Source organism: Pinus tabuliformis, chromosome J (genome assembly GCF_031772625.1).
Source record: "Pinus tabuliformis cultivar Carrire ecotype Pingquan chromosome J, CPIR1, whole genome shotgun sequence".
Classification (NCBI taxonomy): Eukaryota; Viridiplantae; Streptophyta; class Pinopsida; order Pinales; family Pinaceae; genus Pinus; species Pinus tabuliformis.
Window position 1 is genome coordinate 456,882,154 of NC_142295.1, and position 27,987 is coordinate 456,910,140.

General features: G+C 35.9%; 1 pseudogene; it reads left to right on the forward strand.

Moving 5' to 3' along the window:
• The first annotated feature begins 15,836 nt into the window (after positions 1 to 15,836).
• LOC149227790 (lysine histidine transporter-like 8) lies at positions 15,837 to 18,644 on the forward strand (annotated as a pseudogene).
• The last annotated feature ends 9,343 nt before the right edge of the window (positions 18,645 to 27,987 follow it).

A 27,987-nucleotide genomic window follows, 5' to 3' on the forward strand; every position in this document is an offset into this window, starting at 1 on the left:
ATTATTACAATCCACACTTCCAACAAGAAATGAAAACCAATAAAAATATGAAAAATGTCTCTAAAGCGCCTCTAAATAGTGGACACCAAAAAGGATCCATAAAGGATCGTTTGATAAAGTTATCCAAGGAAGGACTTTGTTGGAGAGTGTCATCCAAAGGAATTTGTTGCATTTTAATGGAAATTTTATCTTCTAAACCTTATTTCACCCCAAAGAATATTGTGTTCCTAATATGAGGAAAACATTGCCACATTCCCAAGTATGGCCACATAAAAACCTCTAACAGGGTTACTTGTCCAAAGTTATTTTTCCTCTTTGTTCCTAAATAATTTGAAATATCTATGCAAGAAAAATAATACTAACAAAATATAAACATGAAATAACAATGACACCCACACAAAGTTTACCTTGCAAACTTTTAATCAAGAAAACTAGTCAAAATAAGAGCCACTTCTCTCTCTCTATCTCGTTGTATTAACTTCACTATGTACAATACAATATTTATGTATTCCATAGCATCCAAAACTCTAATATATTAATTCGAGTTACATTACTGCCCTAATTCTAGTTATGGAACAAAAAAATGATTGGCCCAAAAGGCACAAAACATACCAAAAATAGACCCATAATTTTCTTTCAAGGGCACTAACCTTGAACTCTTGCTAGGGAACCTATTGGCCCCTAAACTCCTTTTGCTCTAGGATGATATTAAGTCTTCCCACAAAGAGTAAAACACATGTCCAACATTTTCCCACTTGTTGTATTCTATGAAAATTGGGGTAAAGGGAAGGATTTCATATAATTAGTTACTAGGGCCAACAATACCTAATGATTGATTCTCTAAACAAAGATATTTTTTTTGGACTAAACTTTTTCAATAAACCTATGACAATTTAAGGTATCACCATTCTCCAACAATGCTTTGTTTTATTCAACCATGTCTCTAACAAAATGGTACTAGACATCAAATATGGTTTGTCTTAGAATGTTGTGTAGGGTTCTTTTTAAGAAAAAATGCACTTGAGATATCACAACTTATTCTCACTACTTTTTGCACAAAACCAATAGCTAAAAACAAACTTTGCAACCATATAGCTTCCTTATTCCATGAATGGTTTCCATGTACTTAGCTTCTATAGTTGATAGTGCAACTACAACCTACTCATTACTCATCCATCCTATTTCTCCACCCAATAAGTTAGAAACATAACCACTTGTATATCATATATGATCAATATATCTAGCGCAATTTATATCAACAAATCCTTATATATCTATCTTTTTGTGAGCTCCAAGTATTCATTGGTAGCATATTGCATAATCTAAGTGCCACATAGATATTTGAAGGCCCTCTCTACAACCATCTAATGCCCCTTCCTTAGTTTTAACAACATACTAAAAACTCCCACTAAATGGGGCAATGCCTAGTCTAACATAGGGCATAACATATGTTACACTTCCAACAACACTTGCATAGTGAAGCAAGGATATGTCCTCAACCTCTTCTTCTGTCTTTGAACACTGATTTCTAGATAACTTCACACCTATAGGAAGAGGACCTTTACTAGTTTTCATTCCTGCATATTAGGCATATGCAATATTGTCTTAACATATTTCTTTTGATTCACCTAGAGTTTTTTATTTTTCCAATCTCTTAACTTCCATGACCTAAATAAAATTTGCATCATCAATATTTTTCATATCAAATTCAAAACAAAATTAAGCTTTTACATCCATGATGAATTCCTTATTGTTTGTACTCAACAACATATCATCAACATACAAGATCACATAAACAAAATGGTCACCAATCTACTTAGAATACACATATTGTACAACGTTGCTTAGATTTAGATATCATGTCCAAATATACAAGTATCAAAGTTATATCTCACATTCTTAGGGATTATTTTAATTCATATAAAGACTTCTTTATCTTGCAAAAATTTTTAGTTGTTTCATATAGATTTCTTCTTCGAAAACCCTATGTAGAAACATTATCTTCACATATATTTGTTCTAATTTAAAATCAACAAAAGAAAAAATAAATAAATAAATAAAATAAAAATTATTTTAATAAAAATATAATTTTTAACTTTATTATTTAACTTTTATTTTTCATTAAAATATGCATATAAAAATTATAACAAAAACCCTTCAATACTTAATAGAAGATTTGCTTTTCTTTTTTCTCAATACATGTCTCCTATGTAATTTTATATATATATATATATATATATATATATATATATATAATTATAATGATTTAATTATAAGCTAGTTCATTTCGTTATATCACATGACCATCTGGATGACTAAATCTGTTAAATTTTATTCGTACGTAAGGTTAGGTTGTGTATAATTGTAACATAAGATTAAAACTTATTAAATTATTATATATTTGTATAATAAAACTTGTATTATTACATAACGCGTCTTTAAACTAAAGCACGAGGAAGAAATTTATTTATTATAAAAAATATTATATTTAAGTATAATAAGTATAATACTTTGGATTGGAAGTGGCTATTAGATAAGTATAGGAGGCAGATCAATGGGCAGGCAAGCAGGGGTTTATTTTTGGGTGGTACATTTATCTTGGTACAAGCTGTTTTGCAGCAGATGGCAATATATTGGGCACACTTATAAATTTTGTTTGCATTTGTCATCAACAAGATCAAGCAAATCATGGTTGAGTTTATTTGGTCCGTTAGGGAGGGTCACCGAAATTCCATTTGTGTAAATGGGATAATGTCTCTTGCCCTAAGGAGCTGGGGGGTTGGGGTATCATTGATATCTGCCTTTTTGGATGCGCTCTCAACCTCAAATATAAGTGGCGTTATTTTTTCACTAATGGCATCTGGAGGGACATTGTTGCCACTAAGTATCTTCATAACAGGGGGATCGAATATTGGATCATATTGGGACATATTGGGAATTCTTAGGGTTCGTACATTTGGAGATGTTTTCAAAAAGTGGCCAACTATTTCTTGCAGTGACTTTGTTGGGCATTTGGTAGGGGAAACCATATCATGATAGGCATGGATATCATAAAAGGAATGGAGGTTGTGTATGCCTTGTCAGAAAACTTGATTATTCGTCGACAACAATGAAGCTTCTTTATTTTAAAACACGTTATTGAAGGTTGGAATGGGTAAGTGTCGGTCTAGAAAAGTGCGGAGTCGATGGGTTTGTCAAACTTGTATGCGGCCGAATGGAAGGAATACATTACTCGTTTGAGACAGGCTGGCCTTAGTAGACATGATGAGGGCGACTCTCTTACCTGGGCGAGGAAGCTTCACAAAAACATGATTGAGATTGTGGATACCTGCATGTATCTATTTCATTTACATCACTCTGATCTCCATCAGTGTTGGTTTTTACTTGTTTTGGAAATTGACATTCCCACCAAGATGATTCTCTTTAACTGGCTTGTCTGGGAAAATAAAATTCTTACATGGGGGAATATTTGTAAGCGGGAATGGATGGGACCATGGAGATGTCTCCTGTGCAGGAATGCCAAAGAGGAAAATGGCCATATTTTTTAGAGTGTCAGTTCATTGCCCGTGTATGGTCTAGTATATGCTCTGCTCTAAACATATCCTTCAGGAATTTTAATAGCTTGGACGACTGTTATTTATGGTGGATGCATTGGGGTAAAAAGAATAATGTCATTCCTTTCCTTACCATTTGGGAAATATGGTGTGCTAGGAATAGACTTATTTTTGAAGGGACCCCGATGATCCCTTCTGTCATCATTCACAACGTACTACTCAAATTTCAAGATGTAAGGGTCCCGTTCGGTGTGATTAAGGATAGATCCCTCAAATTTGCTCTATATGAATTACATTTCCCGGATGGATATTTTGACCGTGCTACTCAAAATTCTATTTGTGGTTGTGGCGTTGGGCTGAGAGTATATCACTTTCGCCATTATAGACTCCATTGGAATGGGGGACAGGGTACAAACATGAACGCGAAAAATCTAGCCCTATGGGGAATGTTGTGGATTGCTAGGAAGCTTTGTATAGATACACTATTTGTGTATGGGGACTCACAAGTCCTCATCAGTGTTATCACGACAAACCCAGATTTCTCTCCCCCGCATCTCTCAGGGTGGATTACACAGATCAAGCATCTCATGGGTACATTCAATGAGGTTACATTTTAATATATATACCGTGACAAGAACTAGGTTGCAGATTCGTTGTCAAAACACGGAATGGAAGATTCATATGGTAACTTCCATTAAACATACATGGAAGGTGGGACAAAGCTAGCCTAGGGATCATTTCCATTACCTTAGACTTTTTTCTGTTGGTGCTATTCCCTTATCACATAGATGTTTTTTGTCAGCTTTCAGATGCCACTATTTACAATTTTTTTGTATGACTATATGGGGATTCTCATCTGACTATTTTCCAGTCATGTTTAGAAGTTATTGTACCTTTTTTTTGGCTGACTCTTTGTCTTGGATGGTCACTCTGAATATGGAAGGATTTGGTTTCCTTCAATTTACTTGACAGAAACATTATGAATATGTTAGCTCAAATGTACTCTTTCTTTTATTTCCAAACATATGCATTGATACATTATATAAACCAACACTTTTTTCATATATATATATATATATATATATATATATATATATATATATATATTATCCAAGGGTCTTGCATAGATGTTGATTGGGTGTTCTGTTAAGGCACTTCTTAATGTAAAATCACTGGTTCAATTCCCTGCCTCGTTCAGACTGATATAATGGACATGATGAAAATGTAGTCCCACCAAACTTATATATATATATATATAGTAATAAGTAAATAAATGTATTATTTTTATTTTTTTTCTTAAAATTAAAATAGCTTGAAATATATTTAATTTAATAACAAATATGGATTTTAAATAAAGTATTCATTAATAAAATTACAATCTTACATGATATTATTTTTAAAAAATATAGAAAATCAATACATTATAAATATGTCTTTAAGAATTCTATTTTTACTTAAAATATATTATTAAATATTTATTAAATGTTTGTAATGTTTGAGAAATAAATGTATATTTAAAATAAAGTAAAATAATATTTATTATAATTTTTTAATCATTAAGAAATTAAATATATGATGATGATGGTGGTGATGATTAACATTCACTAAAACAAATGCAATCTATTGGACCTTAAGAAAAAGAAACTAATTGTAATTCTTTAGAATCTTATTTCTGTGCTAAAAAAGAAGGGAAAAAAATGCACCAAGATCACTATAGTTAGGTTGGCTTAACGAGTCAAGAAGATTGGAAGTATGCCCGATGTTAGGGAAATGAGAGTGGATGTGAGTAAGGGCCAGACACTCTAAAAGAAAGTGTTTTTCATCCTCCATCCACTTAGTATCACAAAGCTGACAAATTCTATAGTCCCGAGGAGTCTTGGGAGTAGACCATCGGTTAGTTTCACTTCGAAGCTCATGAGAATTAGTTCTAATCTTAGCAATGTTCATATTTTTCTTCGAGCTGGTTAAAATAGAAAGATAATTCTAGTTCTCAAGGGTGAGGTTGATCACCTACTTATAATATCTTAGCTTCATTTTACCCTCCAGCTCTTTATCGTCCCAAAGTTTAACCTTAAATTTGGAGGTGATAGTATCTTTGACACCATTCTTGTTTCCTATGATGATCTCCTTGTTTATCCCCCAATGGTTGAGCCAAGACTAAGCACCCTTATGCCACCCACCCTTGAAGCAATGGTGGGGGTTTTGACTAAAGTTAAAAACAATTTTAGGAAGCCTGTCGTATTCCATGTTGTAAAGCTTATTTTCATATACTTAAACATAGTCCTGCTTTCAATAGGGGAAGGTCCATTTTTTATTAGGAAGATAGAATAGGGGGTATTTCCCTTGATCTTGAGATTGTAAATTATAAATTGTGTTTTTCATGTATCATTCACACACACAAATATATAAAATAAACAAATTTATTTAATTATTAAACCAATTATTTGATTTTTTTTTCAATTTATTATATTGAAAAGTGGAAAATATAGTCATTAAACATAAAATTGATCTAACACTTAAGAATCAAAATCTTATATTCTTAGTCTTTTATAATTAAATAAATAGATATTTTTTATAATAAAATAAATAGAGTGAAGTAGATTGTTACTTATTCTGTATTTTGTATTTAAACTAATTTGAATGTAATTTATTTATTTATTTGGTTGATATGTGTGGTTGTATTGGAAAGAGGGTTAGAAGTGAAATTTTATAGGTTTTTTATTATTATAACTAATATGTATATTCAATAAAACGCTGTGAATAAATTTATTATGCTATTTATATTTTATAAATAGGAATTTGTGATTTATAAATAGGATTGGATTTATGTCCATCTTATTTACACAATTGTTTTTCTGGCTTGCATTAGTATTTTAAGCATATTAATATTTATGATCCATTTAACTTATATAACTAAGCTAGTTAATAAAATGATTAGTAAAAATATTTCTAAATTTATAATTATAAATGAAATGAAATTTAAATTAGTAATTAGTATTTTTTCTTTTATAAATAATTAGTAGTTTTGAAGGAGGACCTTCGTCATTTTTGTTGTTGTTGTTGCTTGTGTGTTCTTGGGTTCCTTACTGTGTTGAAGATCTAGATTAAAGAGGCTAAAGCTGCCCAGCTTACCCACTTTAGTTCAGAACAAGTAAGCCAAGTAATAAAAAAGGTGAACATGGCAGCGAATATTCGTTTGATCCCAATTGTTACGGCATTGAAAGTCATCCCATTGACGTACAATTAGGAAAAAGTAGATTCCAAGTTGGTGGACCAAAGATTTGTAATTTATTAGTTGTGGAAAGGAAAATTGTAAATGTGGCAAGTGCTAAGCGGCCGACGTCAGAGTGTTCCAGAATAAGGATGCCATTCATTCCATTAAGTTCCATTTCAATGAAGCTCTCTCCATCTCCACAATTTATACAACCGATCAAATTCTTTCCTCTCACCTCCAAGATCGAATTGTGACTACAAAGATCGCGGAGTGCAGGAACTATTGTGGCGGGAAATCATGCGGGGAGCTCCTCTTCTGTTGCAACTGACAAGAACTTTAGCAATGAAAGTTGAAATTCCAATGACTTGGATCTATGCTTAATTCAAGTTTAGATCAATACATGTTGAGCAATAGAACCCTCTCAACATCCAATATTCATTTATATCTAGTGTTATTTGAGGTTGCAATCTCTTTGGCAATCAATTTAATTTTCTCCCTTTCATCGCTCGAGACCAAAGGAAACATGGAGCCTAGGGGTGTCATTGAGTTTGATCGGGTCCGTAGGGTTTTGGAATGACGATTTTTTGAATTTTTAACATGAAGAAACTCACGTTTTATGGACAAATGAACAAACAAGGGATAATGGGGAAAGAAATTTCAGAACCTATGGAAACAAATGATCTAGGACAAATGAAAATTGCCTCATCCGCCAAATTTGGGAAGTGGGTTTGGGTCAATGCCAAACAATATCGGGGCATTTTAAAATGAATACTAGCCTATCTAAAATGGGAGCATACAAGGAAAAAACGGTCTCAAAGGGAAAGTACTCGGGCCCTTCGCAATAAGAATTCAAACAAGTCCCCTATGCAAGCATGTGACAACAACAAGTCTAGAGGAAAAGTCATTGATGATTCCGCCTTCTATAGTCCCACATCCACACCTCTCACTTGGTCATCTGATCTTTATGTGAAATAATTGTTAAATGCAAAACAGAGGTTGGAGGTTTTAGAAGCTAAATAGAAGGAAAGAGATCATAAAACTCATATAATAACAACTGAAAATAAGGCTTTAGCAGAAAGCAATAAAGTTTTGAAAGAACTAGTGACATTGCTACATGAAGCTCTTCTGATAGGGAAGATAGAATGGTAGCGCATGAAGGTGAATGTGCAAAACATAAAGAAATATGTAGTGGACAGTACAAAGGTGGTGAATGTGAAACCATCCCGTGATAAAGGGAAAGCGGTTTCCCAAATAAACAACCATGAAGAGAAAGCGAGAGAAGAAAGGAAAGGATATTCCACAAAAGTGTCCAAAACTTGGGCTCAAGTTATTAGAAATTATGCTAATGGGGAAGGAGAAACAAACAATCGGGTTGACAACATGCAAGATAGAGAAAGCAAGGAAAGACAAAATAGAGTAGTAAACATACTTATTAAAGGGGTGGAAGACTATGGGAAAAATGAATGTACTTTTGACCTTGCAAGGGACTGCTTGAAAGACTAGTTGCTATGGCAAGGACAAATATGCCAAGCATGGAGGGTGGGTAAGTTTACCGGTGAGAAAGCAAGGCCCATAAAAGTCATCATGCCTAGCTTGCATGATAAATATATCATTCTAAGAAAGAAGAATCTCTTGAGGGGTTCTCACATTTTTCTAGAAGAAGATTTAACTGTAAGACAACATGAGGAAAGGAGGGAGGAAATGTCAAAGGTTAGGGCAGCAAGAGATGAAGGCAAGAGAGGCTGGATTTATAAAGGTAAAGTTTTGATAGCACATTTTGGACCTCCTTTCAAAATAGAGCAGCAATATGGTAATAAAGAAGAAGAAACAAACTCTTCAACAGGAAATCAGGAAGCAAGTTTAGTATGGGAAAGCAGGGACAAAGACTCAACTGTGAGTCTTGCATGTCAAAATAAATAGAAATCAAGTCATACCTAGGTTTCCTTAAGATTAGTTTGTTGGAACTGCAGAGGTTACCCATGGAGACGAGGACCTAGGTTAGGGACTATTACGGAAGATAAAGACATAATTTGCCTCATAGAAACACATGAGCATGAAGGGTGCAACACGCCTTTGTTTGAAGGATACTAGAAGATGGCAGTGTGAAACAAGGCATCAGGGAATGGAAAAGCACACGGAGGTATCATGGTATTAGTGAGGGAAAAAGAAGGTCATCTCATTCAGTTAGAAAAAGAAGACTCAAATAAATAATTCATTTGGTTTAAAATATCAGAAAATGGAAATCATATCAAAATTGCAACATGCTATTTTGTGTTGCAAGTTTCAAAAATCTACAAAAGTATAGGGCTTGACCACAAATATCCCTTTGCAGCCTTAAAAGAAGTTATTGCAACATATTCTCTGCTAGGTGAAGTGCTTATAGTAGGTGATTTCAATGCTAGGACTACAAGTGAGAAAGATAGCATTTTTTGTTGTAAAGAAGATTGTGACCCTATTTAGCTTATAGAAGAGAATAATCATCAGAGGGAAAGAATTTCATAGGACAAGGGTTGCAATCTCTTTGGTAAAAAATTGCTTACTTATGTGGGGCCTTCGATTTAGTCATTTGTAATGGCTTGACTAGATGGGCAAAGTCCAGTGATTTCATTTGCAATATGTACAATGGAGCAAGTGTAGTAGATTATGTAATGTGCTTGCATGGTTTGTGTGAGAAAATGGAGGAAGTTTTGATTGAAGATCAGCTTTGGGATTTAAAATCAGATCAAAAGCCAATTTATTTAAGTTTCTCTTGGACTGGAAAGAAGCAATTAGAGTAAAAAACAAAGTGTGTTCAACAAAATCTCCCAAAGGGCAGAATTCTTTTGACTCTAGAAAATTGCAATACCTTCAAAATGAAACTAGAGAGGATCTAAGAGAAGGAGAAAATCCCAATTCATGGCCTTCATAGTCACGAATTAACACATTTAATTCGAAGCGCACTTGCAGAGTGAAAAAGAGCAAAAATTAAGAAGTCTTAAACAAATTACTTTTCGGTTAATGCTTGGTTCGACAAGGAATGCAAAAAGGCAAGAAGAATGTGGAAAGAGACAAACAAATATAACATGAAGCTCAAAGCTCACAATCAAATCTTAAGAAAGAAAAAGGTCAATTTCATGGTTTTAAGGAGGGAAGAACTAATTTTCCTTGGGAAAAATAATCCAAAATTATTTTGGAAGGAGCTCCAACCAAAAAAGATGTAAACTGAAAATAATATTACAAACTCTAAGTGGTTTGACTATGCAAGACAACTCTATGAGCAGGATCCTAAGGTTGACCCTTCCCCCTTAGTCAACACTAATATTGAATTATTCACTGTGCAAGAGATAGAGATGGGTATCAAGAATTTGGGTGTTGGAAAAGCAGAAGACTTAGCTGAAATCCAAGCAGAGTATCTAAAGTGGGGCTCAAAGATTTTTGCACCTCACATTACAGAAATTTTCAATAACATCATACAACAGGGGTTCCCCACAGATTGGGCAACTAGTCTGGAAATACCTCTTTTCAAGAGTGGTGATGTCACTAATCCCTCCAATTATAGGACCATAATGATAAACCCCTTGTTTGAAAAGTTATTTGGAAGCATGCTAGAAAATAAAATCAGCAAGTGCACAGAAGAAAGAGATAAGCATGCTAAAGGGAAAATAGGTTTTAGACCTAAAAATACCACAGTTGATCATTGTATAACTTTAAGGCACATCATTGAAAAAGTTTGGGAGAGAAAGGAAGAAGTTTTTTGTTGCTTTGTTGATTTCAGAAAAGCATTTGACACGGTTCCTAGGGATAAGCTTTGGCACAGAATGGAGGAACTTGGGGTTCCTAAACATTTGAGAGAAATTGTGCATAGGCTGTATTAAAAGGTGAAAATCAAAATTAGAACTTCAACGGACATTTATGAAAATTTTAGAAGCGATATCGAGGTCAAGCAAGGTTGCCCATTGTCTCCTACCCTTTTTGGTTTATATATCGACAAGCTTGAGGAGTGGTTAAATTCGCAAGGGGGTGATGTTATCCATTTCAGCAAGCTTGTTATAAGGCTTCTTTTGTATGCCGATGACCTTATTCTGATTGCTAAATCTACTTTTAGTTTGCAAGAGCACTTACTATCCCTTGAGCATTTTTGTAGAAGGGTGGGGGTGCAAGTTAATATTAGAAAAACAACAGTGGTTTTCTCTAAAAAAAGAAAACATAACCAACATAAGTTCTACTTTGCAAGCAACATTTTGGAAGAAGTTGCGGATTACAAATACTTTGGAATTGACTTCAACAAAAATCTAAGTTGGGATGGATGTAGAAAGAAAAGAACTTTGGGGGTTGGAAAGCATTATATGCTTTTTGAAATAGGTGTAGCGAGGTAGAGTTGTGGGACTGGAAAACCACTCAAACTCTTTTTGGGCCTTTATTGATTTCAGTGATTCTCTATGGTTGTGAACTGTGGGCCAACAATACATCCGACATGTAGTGGAAACAAATTGAGAAAATTCAGAAGCGTTTGATTACAAACAAATTCAAAATTAAAAGTGTAGTTCCTCATGCTATCTTGTTAAGTGAAACATGGGTTATTACTATTGAAGCAATTGTTATGGCATGAGTCATAAGGTTTTTAAAAAATTGAGCAAATGGAAGAGGGTAGATGGCGTAAGGTTGTCTTTAATGACATATTGTGCAAAAGAAAGAAGACGTGGAAGCAACAAAATAACAAATGGTATAGTAAATGGGGTACTTGCTTGAACACGTGTCCCATAAACAGTAAAGAGATAAAAGCTTTTGTTACGGATAAGTTCCACAAGCGTACTTGGGATAAAGAGCTAGGGAGAAAGAAAAAACACTATATATAAGTGTTTAATCCCACTCATAATCATCAACAAAAAGCGTACATAGAGGCCAATATTTCTTGGAGAGCCAAAATTATTATTGCTCAGTTAAGGAATAATTCTCATAAACTCCGTTGTGAAACAAGGTGCTGGAAAAGACCAAAAGAAGTGTGGGAGGAAAGAGCATGTATTTTTTGTTCTTCCGGAAAAGTGGAAACAGAAAAGCACTTCATTTTAAAATGTGAGGCCTTCAAAGACAACATAGAAAGTTATGCAGATACGTTAGCACCTAGCTCTTGGGATAATCTATTTAGCAAAGGGTTTGTCGAGACTCTGGGAATATTTATGGTAAGACTTCAATAGAAAAAAAATCAAATACATCAACCAAATAAAAAAACAATCTTTCTTTCTTTATAATTTTCTTTCTTTTTTTACTTTATTATTATCCCTCGAGATAGGTCATACCCAATTCTCACACATGACATTAAGTCGAAAACACGACAAATTTTAGTTTGAATAAAAAATTGACTTTTTTCTACCCCGTAACCCACAACTGTCAGAAGATGTTGGAAATTGTGGTGCATAGTCGTTTCCGGGGAGGTTCCAAGTCTACCAAATCGGGACAAGAGTTAATAAGTGGTGGACTAGCATTCGAGGGGCTTTGAATGCTTAGAAAAATAAAATAATAAAATAAAAGCCGAGGCTATTAATATTAATAATAATCGTACACCTTTAATTTTTTTCATTTAAATTTCCTGTCATTGGTCATTTAATTACATGTTACAATGTGAATAGGCTAATATAATACATTTTAAATTTTCTGCGAGGTCATAATTTATAATTATATTGAATCAATCTGAATCCATAGAACATCAATATCTGAACATCAATATCTGTCTGATTAGTTCAGCTAAATTGATTTGCTATTTTTAAAATGAACTCCAAAATCAATGTACATCCCCATGTTATAAAGTGTGCTACCACTAATCTTTAGATAAAGTGTGCAACCACTCCTACAAAGTTTATTTATTTTTTAATTTATTTATATTTTAAAAGACATCAAACGTTGACATTAAAATTCTAAAAATGAGCACTGGAGTTAACTCAATATAAAATATTAAATTGGGTCCAAGAAATAGAATATTTCCCAGCTTTCCACCTTTTTCATTTTCTAATATAATTTCTAAAAGCATCCAAATTGTAAGGCTAAAATTAAATTTATCAATTTCACATATCACATGGTAGTAAAGCATCAAATAGACCAGATTTGTCTAGCATTCATAATATTTATTTTTGAATCTCTTTACTATGTAATCTCTAATAAGTTAAATGAAACATCTAGTAACAAACCATTGCATAATATTTCATTTTTAGAAAACACCACAACAAAAGAATTTTTCCAATCTATTCAAAAGATTTTTGACTTTCTTAATAAAATGATCTATAGCCAAATTTAAATGCTTTCCCCATTCCAAATTTTAGTTAAATACAAGTTGAGAGTCACATAAAATATATGAGTGAGTAGATGTCTTTTCTAACTACATTGTCCATGGGCACAAGGTATGAGTGAGTAGATGTCTTTTCTAACTACATTGTCCATAGACACAAGGACAAACTTAAATTTAGACATGCTATTATAATAAAAAACTAAGCCATATGAAAAGGAAAATAAATGATATTGAGAAATGAACGAGACTCCTTACTCCATAATTCCTAAGATTTCCTTCAAAAGCACTACTGAAGAATCCCAACAATTTGGACTTATCAATATGAAGATACATAATTTGCATAGGGATCTTAGTATTGATTTCCTTCATAAAAGGGTCATTGTTGCATCCCACACTTCTAATGAGAAATGACAACCAACCAAAATATGAAAAACTTGTCTCTAAGGCACCTTTGAATAGTGTACACTACACAAGACCCTCAAAAAATCATAAGGACACCATTCAAGCAGGGACTTTGTTGGGGATTGCTATCCATAGAAAATGTTTGCATTTTAATGGATCTTTTATCTTCTAGAGCTTCTTTCATCCCAGGATAGTATTTTGCTTCTAATTTGAGAAAAACATTACCTCGTACCCATGTTTGACCATGCAAAAACTACCAAAAGGGTTCCTTACCTTTTTTTTTTTCCTCCTCATCCTTGAAGCATTTGATAAACCTAAGCAAAAAAGAAATAATAACAAAACATAAAACACATGAAATACAAATAGCATGCAAACACACAATAGAGAAACCTTTACCCTAGCAACCTTTAATAGGGAAAACTAGCCTAATTAAGAGTTGCTCCTCTCTCTATCTCATTGCATTAACTTCACCATTTACAATACAATAATTAGGTATTCTATAGCATCCAAAAATGTAATATGTTAACTCAAATTAGATTACAAACCTACTTCCTTAATTGGAATTCACTTACAATGGGTTGAAAAATATTTGGTCAAAAAAGTCACAAAACATACCAAAAATAGACACAAAATTTTCATTCAAGAGCCCATCTTTGAAACCTTTCTAGGGGGATGGCTACCCCCTTGGACTCATTTTTCTCTAGGATGAGACTAAGTCTACCCGCAAAGAGTAGAAATCATGTCCAACATTCTCCCACTTGTATTGTTTGCAAAAATGGGGGCAAGGGGAAGGATTTCATATAATCTGCTGCTAGCGGAAATAATGCTCATTAATTATATACATGAAGAGAATTTTTTAATATGAACAAAATTTATCAATGTATCTATGACATTCTTCAAGAAATTAACCTTCTCCAACAATGTTTTGTTTCATTCAACCATATCTATAACAAGAATGGTACTATACACCAATATGCTTTTCTTTGGAATGATAAAATAGATTGCACTTGAGCTATCACAACTTATTCTCGCAGTTTTTGAACAAAATCAATACTTAATCACAATATTTGAAACAATGACATCTTCCTTTTTTCCGTGAATGGTTGTCATGTACTCAGCTTCTATTGTACACAATACAACTACAACCAACCTCTTTCTCATCCAACTTACTTCACCAAATAATTTTAAAAAGTAATCATTCGTAGATCTTATGTCATTAAAATATCTAGCCTAATTTGTCCCAAGAAAGTTCTACATATCTACCTCCTTGCGATCTTGAAGTATTCCTTGGTATCATATTGCATAATTTGGATTGCCACATAGACATTTGCAGACCCCCTTTACAATTTTCCAATGCTCCTTTGATCTGGAAGAATGGAAATAAACTAGCACGGGTGATGATAGCTTACCTCTGGGAAGATATGTGGTAGCCAGGGTTTAAATTTGATGCCCATTTACAAATTTTTATGTTTTTTACCTCTAAAACACAGGTTGTTTTCAAATAAACACGTCATTAGTGACTTTCAATTTTTTTTAAAGTGTCATAATGATAGGCGTATAGGAAAATTAGAAATTTGAAAAATTATATAGATATATCTATATATATATCTATATATATATATCTATATATATATATATATATATATATATATATATATATATATATATATATATATATATATATAGATATAGATATAGATATCTATATTTGTTCACGAGTCGGGTCCACCATTATTTTACTCCCGAAATGGGTAAATGTATTCAATGTTGGTCACTCTATTTTGGATTGGTACCTGCCATTTCAGAAATCGTCACAAATTAATTTAAAAACATTAGTCATGATATGGCGTCGTCTTGAGGAACAAGGACGCCATTTCTTTCTCTCCATGGAGACCAAAGGTGTCTAGGTTCACAATATATCCATACCAATAAAATATAACCATATAGAATTAATGATACTTCGGGCCTCTAGACTTGGACACTTGTCGCACATGGGAAGGCATAGCAGGAGCTCATACTATCATTACAGTTTGACTGCACGCATATATTTGTAAGCTATGCCATAGCATAATACTTACAAGTTACAACAACCATGGGGGTTCCAACTTCCCAGTATAAGATATAGTAGATGGGATAATATTTTGGGGCTCATGGGTTCATGCATTTTTCGTGCATTGGTATATCATTTTCATTGTTTTGAGTGCATGACCGTTGATAGCATTGTATTGTGTTGTAGTACTCGATGACAGCGGAGTTTCCCATGATGATGGAAAAGTAGGAAGAGGAGAATCTCGTGAATGGAGAAGTATGGTGAGGTGAGAAATGTGGGTATCCTGTGTTTGTATACTCAATTGGTTGTTCGCGTTTGATATGATGACTAGTTGGGGGTGGTTTTGTTGTTATCAAAATGGGAACAGGGCGCAAAAAATATAAGGAAGAAGAGGTTTCATCTGAAGATTCTGTGAAGAGCTTCAGGTTGCAAGCACCTTCGGGGACTAAGGAGGAATCAAGGGGAATGAGAACTAGTCTCAATACTGCCCACGCCCATGGGAGCCACTCCCCCTTTCACTCCTAGTGCTCGTTCTTCCCACCACCAGATTTGTACCAATTCTCATTCTCATGTTGTTATCCCTAGGTAGAGATCCCCCAAACCTTCTCAGACAACTGCGAGCACTTGCCCTGCTTCATCCTTGGTGTCTCCTTCCATGCCTAGGTCCCCTTTGCTCAAGAATCCCAGGACTCCAAGGACACCATGGACTCCTTCCCTTATATCTCCCAGGGTTTTGAGTGCCACTGGGACTCCCATGAAAAGGGTTTTGACCAATATGAAGACCAATCTAAAGGAGGTTGGGCACCTCACCAAACTCAATCCTCAGGATGTGTGGCTCCCCATCATAGAGTCTAGGAATGGGAATGCTTACTATGCAGCGTTTCATAAAATCAATGCAGGGATTGTATTTTAGGCCTTTATTCTACCAATGGCATTTACCTTCTTGGGATGGTATGCATGATGTTCTTGATTTCTCTGTCTTTTTGCTTTCATGTTTTCATTGGTTTTTTAACAAAATTGATTTTTAGATTCATCAAAATATGATCTGATGATAGATCACATGGATGTATTTTGCAAAATAATATGAAGTGATTTTAGAGTCATCTTGACCCCAATCTATTATACTTTAAAAATGTTCAAATTCCTTAGGTTAGAAATCTCAAAGTTTTCACGCCCACTTGGTGCGATTAAATCATATTGATATTGTTGTATATAACTAGGTTGTAGAATGTGCCTATGTAGAATGTGTCAGTCCAATGGAATACAATGGATAAAAACGTGGGTTGTGTTGCCTCTATAGAATGTATCTCAGTCCAATGGAGTGAAATGGATAAAAAAAGTGTGTTGTTGTGGGTTTGTTTCTTCTGCAACCTTTATTTCCATTTGCATTTTATTTTTTATTTGATATTTGTATTGTGACATTATTTTAGATTTGTATTATGACTTAGAACTGAGTTCTATTAGTTTTATATTTAAATAGATCCATCTAAACTCCATAACTCCAGATCTGTTTAAATAAATATCGAATTTTTAAAAATAACAATTTTTATGTTTTGAATTCCTAAAAATAATAATTTTAATGTTTTTGCACCTAATCGATGGAGTTAGATAGTCATTTAAGCTGCTAGGATTCAAAATAATCGATATTACTACCTCTACCTTAGCTTTAGAATGTGCCCTTCAGAGCTATGAATATAGAAGTGTGTTGCTATGGGTTTATTCCTTCTTCAACATTGTTGTGATTTTTACCTTCTGCAACATTGTTGTGATTTGTAGTTTCTTTCCCATGAATATAAACAAGAATTTCAGATCTGTTCAAATAAATATTGAATTCCTAAAAGTAACAATTTTTATGTTTTGAATTCTTAAAGGTAACATTTTTTATGTTTTTACACCCACTTGATGGGCTTAAATAGTTGTTTAAGCTATTGGGATTCAAAATCATTGATATTGCTACCTTTACCTTGGTTGTAGAATGTGCCTCTCAGAGTTATGAATATAGAAGTGTGTTGTTATGGGTTTATTTCCTCTGTAACTTTGTTGTGATTGTACTTTCTTGTCCATGAATATAAACAGGAGTTGGGGAATAATCTGTCTGACCATAGCATACCTATGGCAACTCTACAATATGTGGGTTGTTATCATGCTTCATGAAGTTGTTTTGGGGGAATGATACAACAGATATGTGGCGCTGGCACACGCTGCATTTGGTAACAATAATAGATACCTTCTACAATTACAATCTTGATATCTAGGATTCTTTATTACTAAGATTAAGCTACATGCATGTTTCGATTGGATGTTGAATTGTTGATTTCTATCTCCAATGTAGAGTCCATACAATCTTCAGTTTTAGGTCTAAACATCTGAGTTTAGATATATTTGTTCTATATCTAATAGCTTCAAGTATATATTAATGTTGGATATACTAATCCTAGATGGAAGGAATGTATGAATGCCAATTTTTCTTTAAACATTGTAGGGGAGAGGCTTGGTGTATGGTTGACTCAGTTTCCAATTGTTTATCTATTAGCTCGAATGAGAACTACCCTGATATTGATTGGTGGAGAGACAATGAAGCTATTTTTCCAAATTTTTTGTGGCCCAACTTGTGGATCCAATCCACATACTACAATTGAATGGTATTTGGTTTTCATGTCCCTTTGCAATTACATACTGCACTATGGTCTGGGGTTTGTCCACAAGAAAATATAAACCCTTTGGCATATCTTATGAAAACCTAAAGTCCAAGACGTACACTATAACAACATTCTCAGTCTTGAATTCATTGGGAATTATTGATTTTTTCTTCAGGGGTCACAATATTGATTTGGAAATATAATTATTGTGCTTTTGTAGCAACATAAACTTGTGTTTCCTTATGATTTCTTATCTTTGCGTATATTTTTTAGAGAAGGTTACATGTTGATAACTTACCTTATCGATGATGTTTTTTTTCTATGATTGACTAGGAAGTTGTATCTGAGAATGCAGGCTACTATGCCATCTAGTCTCAAGCATCCTACCTTTGTACCAAAGTGGCGAGGAGCAAAGGTTTCTTATTTACTTGTGGTCATGTGCGTGTTCCCAATTGCAATTGGAGGTTACTGGGATTATGGATATTTTTTAAGTATCGATCACTTGCCTTCTCAAACTTGTATTTGAGTAAAATCATAGATGCTTTGACTTTCTATATCTTATTGATCTATTTTATGATAGTAAATCTAATGCTACTAATTTATTTCTTCATAGTTTGTTATGCCAAGTTTCCAACAATATATTTTCTTCCCGTGCCTTAAGAACCTACAACATTCAAATTTTGTTTTTAATTGGTTGGTCTCATAATATTCTAGTTCATATCTATGTGCAAATCAATTGTTCATAAAGAACACGGTCTTTTACCATTATGCAGTATCATGAACTTACTTTAACTGGTATCATTTTGGAATTTTACATTTGTTACTTAATGGATCCTCTTTTATAGCCATATTTAACTTTTATTAACTAACTTGTATGTAGTTTTCACTTCTTGTGACATGAACAACAAAAAGACAACCATGTTCAAGAAAACCATGTTTGAAGTTGTTGCCTTAGTAATTGAGGAATCTGGTTCACTTAACCTAGGTGCAATTTAGGTTGAGGCTTCTTGCATTGATATTGTGGTCAATAGTTGGTGAATACACTTGCTTTATCAAGCTAGACACATAAGATTCCTATTATCTGACTCCATTCTATGTGCAAATCCTTTGCCTGACAATGTTACTTATCTACTTTTGTTGGGCATATTATTGTCATAGGCCTTTCTCTGTAAGAGTGTCTTAAAGCATTGTATCACAATGCCTCCCTTATTTTAGCTGTAACATAGTATTCTCCACTTTTAACTTAACTTTTAACCCCTGGTGGCAGCTACATGCCTCTGAACTATGTATAATGAGGCTCAAGGGAAATTTTATTATTGAACAACAAGGGAAAACCCTAAACAAGCAAAACCCTAACCCTAGGAGATGGAACACCAATAGTTTGTGGGGCCCATTGGGGTTAGTTGGGAAGCCAAACTCTTAGGGTCATATGGTCTATGGCTACAGGTTTGCTGAAAACCTCAAAAAAATTCCATTTAGGAGGGGTCAAAACAGCTCCAAAAGTTCAGGACCTAGAAAAATTCTAAAAATAGTAAATGCTGCTATAATCAAGGAAATGAAACTGACTAGAGGTATAGGTGGAATAGGCGGGTGGCCACCAATATCCACTTGGATCAATCCTCCCCCCTTAGGAAGAAATGGTCCCCATTGCATGCAAGGCCTCCATGAGGCGAGGAAATTTCTGTTGAACTTGGTCCCTAGTGAACCACTTGCCTTGGCGAAGGAGTTGGCCTAATTTGATGACTTGATATAGCTGGATCCTTTGCTGGCGAGTGTTGTCGATTTGTGTGTCCATGATCCTATCATTTGTGGCATGTTCGATGCAGCTGGGATTGAGGTATGTTTGTGTCAACTGCTTAGCAACATCAGATGTGTCCAATAATGAGGGAAAGTATGCTTGCAGCCAATCCACATTAAATATTGGGTATAGGGCAAGGAACAATAGAATGTTGAGCTCGAAGGAATTGTCCGCGAAAACCTTGGTGATGGTGTACGACCCATATCACAGCAGATGAATTTTGCGATGGGGCCCAGCAAGGCATCCCTTCTGCAGATGTAACCAAACTTGGTTTCCCACGTGGAACTTGCGTGGCACCCAATGATGATGATTGTACTTAGCATTGGCTCTATCTAATATGTCATGGACTTGTTGAAGGATGTGCTAAATGCACTTAATGAAGTTGTTAGCCCTGTCAGATTCAACCTGGACAAGAGCTGAGTCTGTTTGAGTAGTCGCGAATGGTATGGCCACATCAATGGGACATATTGGATGGAATCCCAATCCCACCTGAAAGGGTTGTGACCAGTTGAACTAAGGAGATCTTTATTGTAACTATGTTGGACATAGGCGAGGCTTTCATCCCATGTACGTGGATGCTTTGAGTTATACATGCACAGAATGTACACGATCATCATGTTGATGACCTCTGTTTGGACATTAGTTTGGGGGTGGAAGGCCATAGACTTAGTGAGCTTGGTATCCAACATCGACCAGAGGCTTGACCAACATGTATTCAGGAACCAGCTATCGCGATCTCAGTTAATGGACTGTGGGATCCCAAAGTGTACCCACACTCATTCAAGGAAGAGCTTAACAGTGGTTGCTGCTGTGATACTCTTCTTGTGGGACGCTATAATGGCCATCTTAGAGAATCTGTCAACGACCACAAAAATGAACTTGTTGCCATGCTTAGTAGAAGGAAGGACTAACATGTAATCCATGGAGATGGATTCCCAAGGCCGACTAGGAGTAGGCAGAGGAGTATATAGGTCTTGCATCATGATGTTCGGTTTGGCAATCACGTAGGTAGTGCAGGATCTAATGTACTTCCAAACATCTTATCGAAGGTTCAACCAATAAAAATACTTTTGCAACACTGCCATTATTTTCTCTACTATGAAATGTCCAATGAACCAACTGTAGTGCACTTCCAAAATCATCTTGGCATTCTCACTTGAAGGAACACAGAGGTGTCCCAGGTGGCATAACAGTGCACCCTAGAGGTGAAAATCATGAACTTGCTTGCCTTCTATGAGCATCTAGTATGTGTCGTCGAATTTTGGATCACTCTTATAAAGATGCAGCCACCCCGAAGTCTATTGTCCATAAGAGTCAAGATCAGTGGTCAACGCCATGACCGGCGACTGGTTGAGGTAGTCTGCAACATTATTGGTGTTGCCCTTCTTGTACTTAATGTGAAAATGGAATTGTTTCAAGTATGTGGACCATTTCTGATGGCAATCGTTCTTCAACTTTCCTTGTGTCTGTATAAATTGCAAGGGTCAGTGGTTTGTGTGGATGATCGTTTCCTTCCCCAGAATGTAATGTTTCCGTTGTCAGCAGGCCTACACAATGGATATATCTCTTTGTCATAGGTGGGATAATTTAGAACTCTATCAGAAAGTGTCTCACTACGATATGCCACTTGGTGCCCCTACTGAGTAAGAATTGCCCCAATAACATAGTCGAAGGCATCTGTCTCAATATCGAACAGTTGTTGAAGGTTTGGTAATGTGAGCACTGGTGCAGAGCATAGGCGATGCCTCAACTTGGAAAACACCTTCTGTGGGGGTTCATAAAAAAATAACTTTTATTTCGCTCCACCCTTCGTGACTTGACTCAAAGGCTAAGTTATATGAGAGAACCTCAATACGAACTTGTGGTAGAAATTGTCAAGACCCAGAAAGTTGTGGATCTCTATTAGAGTGGTTGGGGTTGGTCAATCCCGAATAACTTGTATCTAGGTTGGGTCCACATGCACACCCCACTCATCAATGATGTACCCTATATATTGAACCTAGGTCATACGAAAAGTTCATTTCTCCAAATTGGCACACAATTTGTGTTGTCGCAGGGTTTGGAGGACCTGTCGAATATGATGGAGGTGCTCTTCCCAACTCTCACTGAAGATCAAGATTTTTTTCCAAATACACTAACACGAATGAGTTGGTGAATGGCTGCAAGATGTTTTCCATCAACCTCATGAAGGTTGTGGGGGCATTCATCAACTTGAAAGGCATGACCAACATTTCAAAAAGTCCCTCCTTGCATTTGAAGGCAATCTTCCACACATCAGAGGGTTCCATTGGTACCTGGTGGTAACCAGACTTCAAGTCAATCTTGTTAAAATATTTGGCCCCCTTGAGTTGGTCCCAAAGGTAATCAATCTGTGGGATTGGATACCTATTTCGAATAGTGATCTTATTCAGTTCCTGATAGTCAATACAGAGTCTCTAGGTCTCACCCTTCTTTTGTACCAACATGATTGGGCTCCCACAAGGTGATGAACTTGGCCTAATGTGCCCTTTTTGCAGTAACTCCCAAATCTGCATCTCTTTCATTGTTCTCCATAGCATAGCGTCAATAAATCGACCCATTGGGTAGCGGTGTGCTCGGGGTCAAATCGATGGAGTGATTGACTTGACAGTGTAGAGGTACCCCTGTGGGTGAGGTGAAGATGTCCCTGTGCTCCTTCCCGACCTTGTCCATCTGTTGTTGTCGTGTAGAAGAACCTTGTCTAGAGGTCATGGATGTGGCCACAATCTTCTTCTTTCCTTGAGGGTGAATCATAAGGAAGATAAATTTCCCGGTCTGGGAAATGATCTTACTGCATTGCTTCATAGAGATCAAATAAATGGTGGTAGGTGGTGATACCTCTGATACCCTGTATAACTTATTGCCCAGAGAAATAATAACAGTGTGAGGCCTAGACTCATACACAACATGACACTTCCAAAAGTATGGTTGGCCTAATAATACATCACACACTTCAAGAGGAGCAACATCACACAGTACCTCATCTGCAAAGGGCTTGATGTTGTAGGGAAGGCGACACTGTTGGCTGATGTATAGATATTGTCCTTGGTGAAGTCACCTGATGGTGTATGGCTACGGGTGTGGTGTTGTCGGTATGCCCAACCGCTTCATGACCTCTGCTAAAATGAGGTTCTTTTGGCTTCTGTTATCGACAATGAACTGCAATGGAGAACCCTTCACCCACATCTGTGAGTGGAAGAGCCGCTCCCCCTCCTTTGGATCTTCAGGCTCAATATTCTGGATCTTGGTAGTGGAAATAGTGGTGTTGAGCTCTGCATCAATAATATGATTCCCTTTTTTGTTCCCCTTGTCGTGTTTTGACTCAGAGTCGGAACATGCATATGATTCGGAAGCTTTCAGCTCGATCAGCTCGACACTCACTTGTGTTATGAGTGGGGCTCTTATGGAACTCACACCATTTCCTTGTGTCCTTCTTTGTCTTTGAGGTGTTGTTCTTTGCTTGCGGCTTTGGCGGGTTGTCTTGGGTCACCCTGCCTTGGCTTTTTCCTTTGTTCTACGGTTTGGGGGTGCTTTCCCCTTGCTTCGAATTCGTAAATCCAAAGCCTCTCTTATTTTGTTTAAACTTATGCTCAATCTTAACAACATATCAATAGGTGCCTCCAAGTGAGGATATGTCTAAGAACTTCATCTTGTCCTGGATGTACTTGTGTAGACAGCCACAGTACTTGAGTACCAAATGTTGCTCAGAATCCTTGATACCCAATTTCGTACGAAGGGTGTGAAAAATATTTGTGAACTCCAACACGTCTTGGTCCCTTCCCTATTGTAGCGTGATCCACTTTATGTATTTATATTCATAGCTCCCAACAGGGTAATATTGTTCCTTGATGGTGTCTCAAAAAAAATTCCAAGTGGTTGCGGCTAAAAACAGTGAGGGTTCACTCTTGTCCTTCTGTTAACAGTAGGTTTCCCACCAGTCCTTGACATGGTGGGCGGATTTAAGGAGTGAAAAAGTAATATTTTCCCAATTGGAAAAGTCATGAACCGAAAAATATCCTTCCAACAGATTTAACCATCTATCTATAGTGTTTGCATCTATCTGGCCTTCAAATATGGGAATGTCAAATTTGATTTGTACCTTAGAGGGAGTGATACCTCCAGAGTGGTTGTTGGATAAAGATGTGTCACCTATGGGTATCCGCTGAAGGATCTGGGAAAATTTATCCATCATCACGTTCGTCTTTCACTCAAGGGATTCCTCGAGCAATATTTTGAAAGGATCTCCTGCTCCCTCGTCTTTCTTTTCTTCCACCATGGGAGGGCGTAGGGGTTTGTGAGGCTGGTTCTTCAAAGGTTCAACTAGTTCAATCCCTAAATTCTTATACCATAACCTCGTTGGGGACATGCAAAGAAAAATAGAGAAAGAGAAAACCTACTTTGATACCACTGATATGGAAGAATGGAAATAAACTAGCTCGGGCGATGGTAGCTTATCTCTGAGAAGGTATATCATGGCTACATGCATCTAAACTGCGTTACAGTAAGGATCAAGGCCTTTTTATTATTGAAAAACAAGGGAAAACCCTAAACAACCAAAAATCTAACCCCAAGAGATGGAATGCCAAGAGTTTGTGGGCCCCGTTGGTGTTAATTAGGTAGCCAACTTCCCAGGGTCATAACTTTGTCATATGATCTCTATTTGGTGCGTACGATACCTCATTGGAAATATATCTCCAAGTACTACAGGATTTGCCACAGGCATAGAGGCTTGTTGTGAACCTAAAAAAAATGTCGTTTATGGGTCAAAACAGCTTCAGAAGTTCAGGACCAAAAAAATTGCTAAAAATAGTAAATGATGCTATAATCAAGGAAACATATGAAATCATCTAGACGTCTAGGTGGAATAGGTGGGTGGCCACCAATATCCACCTGGATCATCCTTCCTTGGGTTTGGAAACCTACTCCAATCTCCCACTACATGGGAAATGTGTAGTCTAATACAAACCATATGATACATTAGAATTCGACATCAATTGCATAGGGAACATATAACATGTGTTCAACCTTTTCTTATGTCATGGGAAACTTATCTACAAATACTTTCACACCTACAAGAATATTGTTGAGAAGTGGCAATAATAAATTCCAGTTTAATTTGTCCTTGAATTAAACTATGAATTAAAATCGAATTCTATTCTCATAGAAACTTGTAAATATTTAATTAAGTTTAATTAGCTTAATTAGCTTAGGAATTTTGAGTTGGAAGTATTTCTGAAGTCATGTATATGTTCTCCCTAAGTTTTAGGGGTCCAGGATGAGTTTAATTGTGAGTTGTAATTAGATCACTCAATTTACTAAGTTATGTTCAGCTAAATTAGTTTTAAATTGTTTGTGGAACTAATAGAGAGTTAATCAGTGTATATAATATCGCCGAAATATCGTGATATTTTCAGGGAGACGAGATATCGCCGAGGAAATATCACGATATTTTGTCTCCCCGAAAATATCGCGATATTTCTGAAATATCGGCGATATCTCGGGGAAATATCGCGCGACGAGCTAAAATATCGTCGGGAGACAGAGAAAAATGTCGTCGCGGCTATAAAAGTGAAATTTTGTTTTTTTTTTTTTTTTTTTTTTCAATCATTTTCATTTCTGATTGCTAGAGAAGGAAGGGGAGAGCTATGTGCTTGCTACCAAGGAGGGTTTGAGTGTTGAATAATTATTATCGCCACCAACAACGAAGATTTTGTTGATCTAAGCTTGAAGAACAGTGAGATAATTTCATTTCTTCCATTAACAGGTATGTTCAAATAAACCCCTATGTTAATGAAATTTTTTACAGTTTTAGGATTATTCTTGCTTGCCTATTTTCCTACAATCGTTTTGCTTGTTTTTTTTTTTTTTTTCCCATTTGCTATGTTTCATGCCCATGAGCAAATGCAAGGATTTTAACTTTTCTCCATATTTGGAGAGCAAGCTCCATTTTTTTTAAACTTTCAAATACACCCTCTTATTATCATTTATGGTTTTTCATTGAATTCACATTGCAAATAATGTAGCAAAAAAATTATTTTGTAAAACGATGTGGTTATTACTTATTAATTCCAATTTTTTTTTGGTGCCCTAGTTTTGAGTTAGCTCACTACAAAATTCAAATATGCCAAGAGCCTTGGACCCATTTTCGGAGTATGGGGACCCTGATGGTGGGACAAATCGGGCATATCTTACATGCAAATTTTGTGGGACCAGGATGATAGGAGGGGTTACACAACTAAAATACCATCTGTCTAGACTCACTGGACATGATGTTGGGATTTGTACAGTTTCTAGTTCGGAGCTTATACAAAAAAGCTCTTGAGGCAATTGATGAAAAATACAGAAACAAGGAAGAGACAGAAAGAAACAAGGCTGAACGTGCAGGTAGATATTTCGGGATATCTTCTCCTAATTTTGATGTTGAGGGTAGTGGGAGGGGCTCCACAGTTGGCATAACATCACCTGCTACTGCTAGTGCAAGGTCATCATTTTTTGTTCCACGAATAGGACATGGATCACAACCTCGCATAAAATCACTTGTTAAAAAAAAGGAGAAGCAAGAAGAAGATAGAGTCATGGGGAGGTGTCTTTTCTGGAGCAACTTACCTCTCAAAATCACCAAAACCAATCCATTTTGGCAGCCAATGTGTGATGCTGTTGCTGTTGTGGGCCTGGGGTACAAAAGTGCTACATATGAGAAGTTGCGGGGGCCAATTATTTAAGCAGAAAAGCAGGACATCAACTCTAGATTGGCAGAGTTGAAAAAAACATGGGAAGTTACTGGATGCACAGTGGTGTCTGATGGTTGGACAAATACGAAGATTAGGACCCTTCTAAATTTCTTGGTACATTGTCCTAAAGGTACGACGTTTATTAAATCAGTGGATGCATCAGAACATATCAAAGATGCAGCAACAATATGTGAGTTGATAGATGGGTTCATTCGGGAGATTGGTGCGCAAAAAGTGGTGCAAGTCATAACAGACAATGCAGCTAATTATGTGTCTGTCGGCAAGATGCTTGTGAAGAGGCACCACACATTGTTCTGGACTCCATGTGCAGCACATTGTCTCTATTTGTTGCTTGAGGATATGGGGAAACTCTCCTTCATCAAGGAGGTGGTTGATATGGCTAGGAGTGTCCCCAAGTTTATTTATAACCATGCTTTTGTTTTTAGCCTCATGAGGAAGTTCACTAGAAACAAGGAGTTGCGGCATCCTACGATCACACGTTTTGCCACAAACTTTATTACTCTTCAGTCTTTGCTTCGATGTCAATTCGAGTTGAAGCAAAAGTTTGTTTCTGATGACTAGCGTAATTGTAGATACATCAGGAGACAGGATGGGAAAGCCATTGCAAAAATGGTGTACTCTGAGACGTTTTGGCGTGGAGTAGAAGAAGCATGCTCAATTAGTGAACCTATAGTAAAGGTTCTCAGATTGGTAGATGGGGAGAAGCCTGCAATGTCTTATTTGTATGAGGCCATGGATAGGGCCAAGGAGGCCATTCGTTCTTATTATGCAGACAAGGGTTCTGCTGGCCTTGATAGTTATATGATGCTATGGGATGTGATTGATAGTCAGTGGACAAGGATGCTTCATCGACCCATTCATGCAAAAACACTCTTCCTCAACCCCACATTTTCATACAAATGTGGCTTTGATTTTGATGGCGAGGTGATGGAAGGGCTCCGTTCCTACATTCATAGGATGGTACCTGATCCTGAGCTTCGTAGCAAAATCAATCGCGAGATACAGTTTTAATGGGATTGTGTTGGCCTATTTGGCTTTGATGATGCTATTAGGGAAAGGACCCTCTTCATGCCACGTAAGTGACAAGTCATCACTCATTAGAAATTAGAATTTTCAATTTAGAATTTCCTTACTTATAATTCTATTTTTTTTTTAAATTCAATTATGTAACTTTTATTTGAAAGTTTAATTATGTTTTAAGTTTTTGATTTTTTTATTTCTTTATTTTGTTGTAGATATTTGGTGGTGAATTTATGGTGCAAGGGCACCAAATTTGCAGAAATTGGCCATAAGATTCTTGA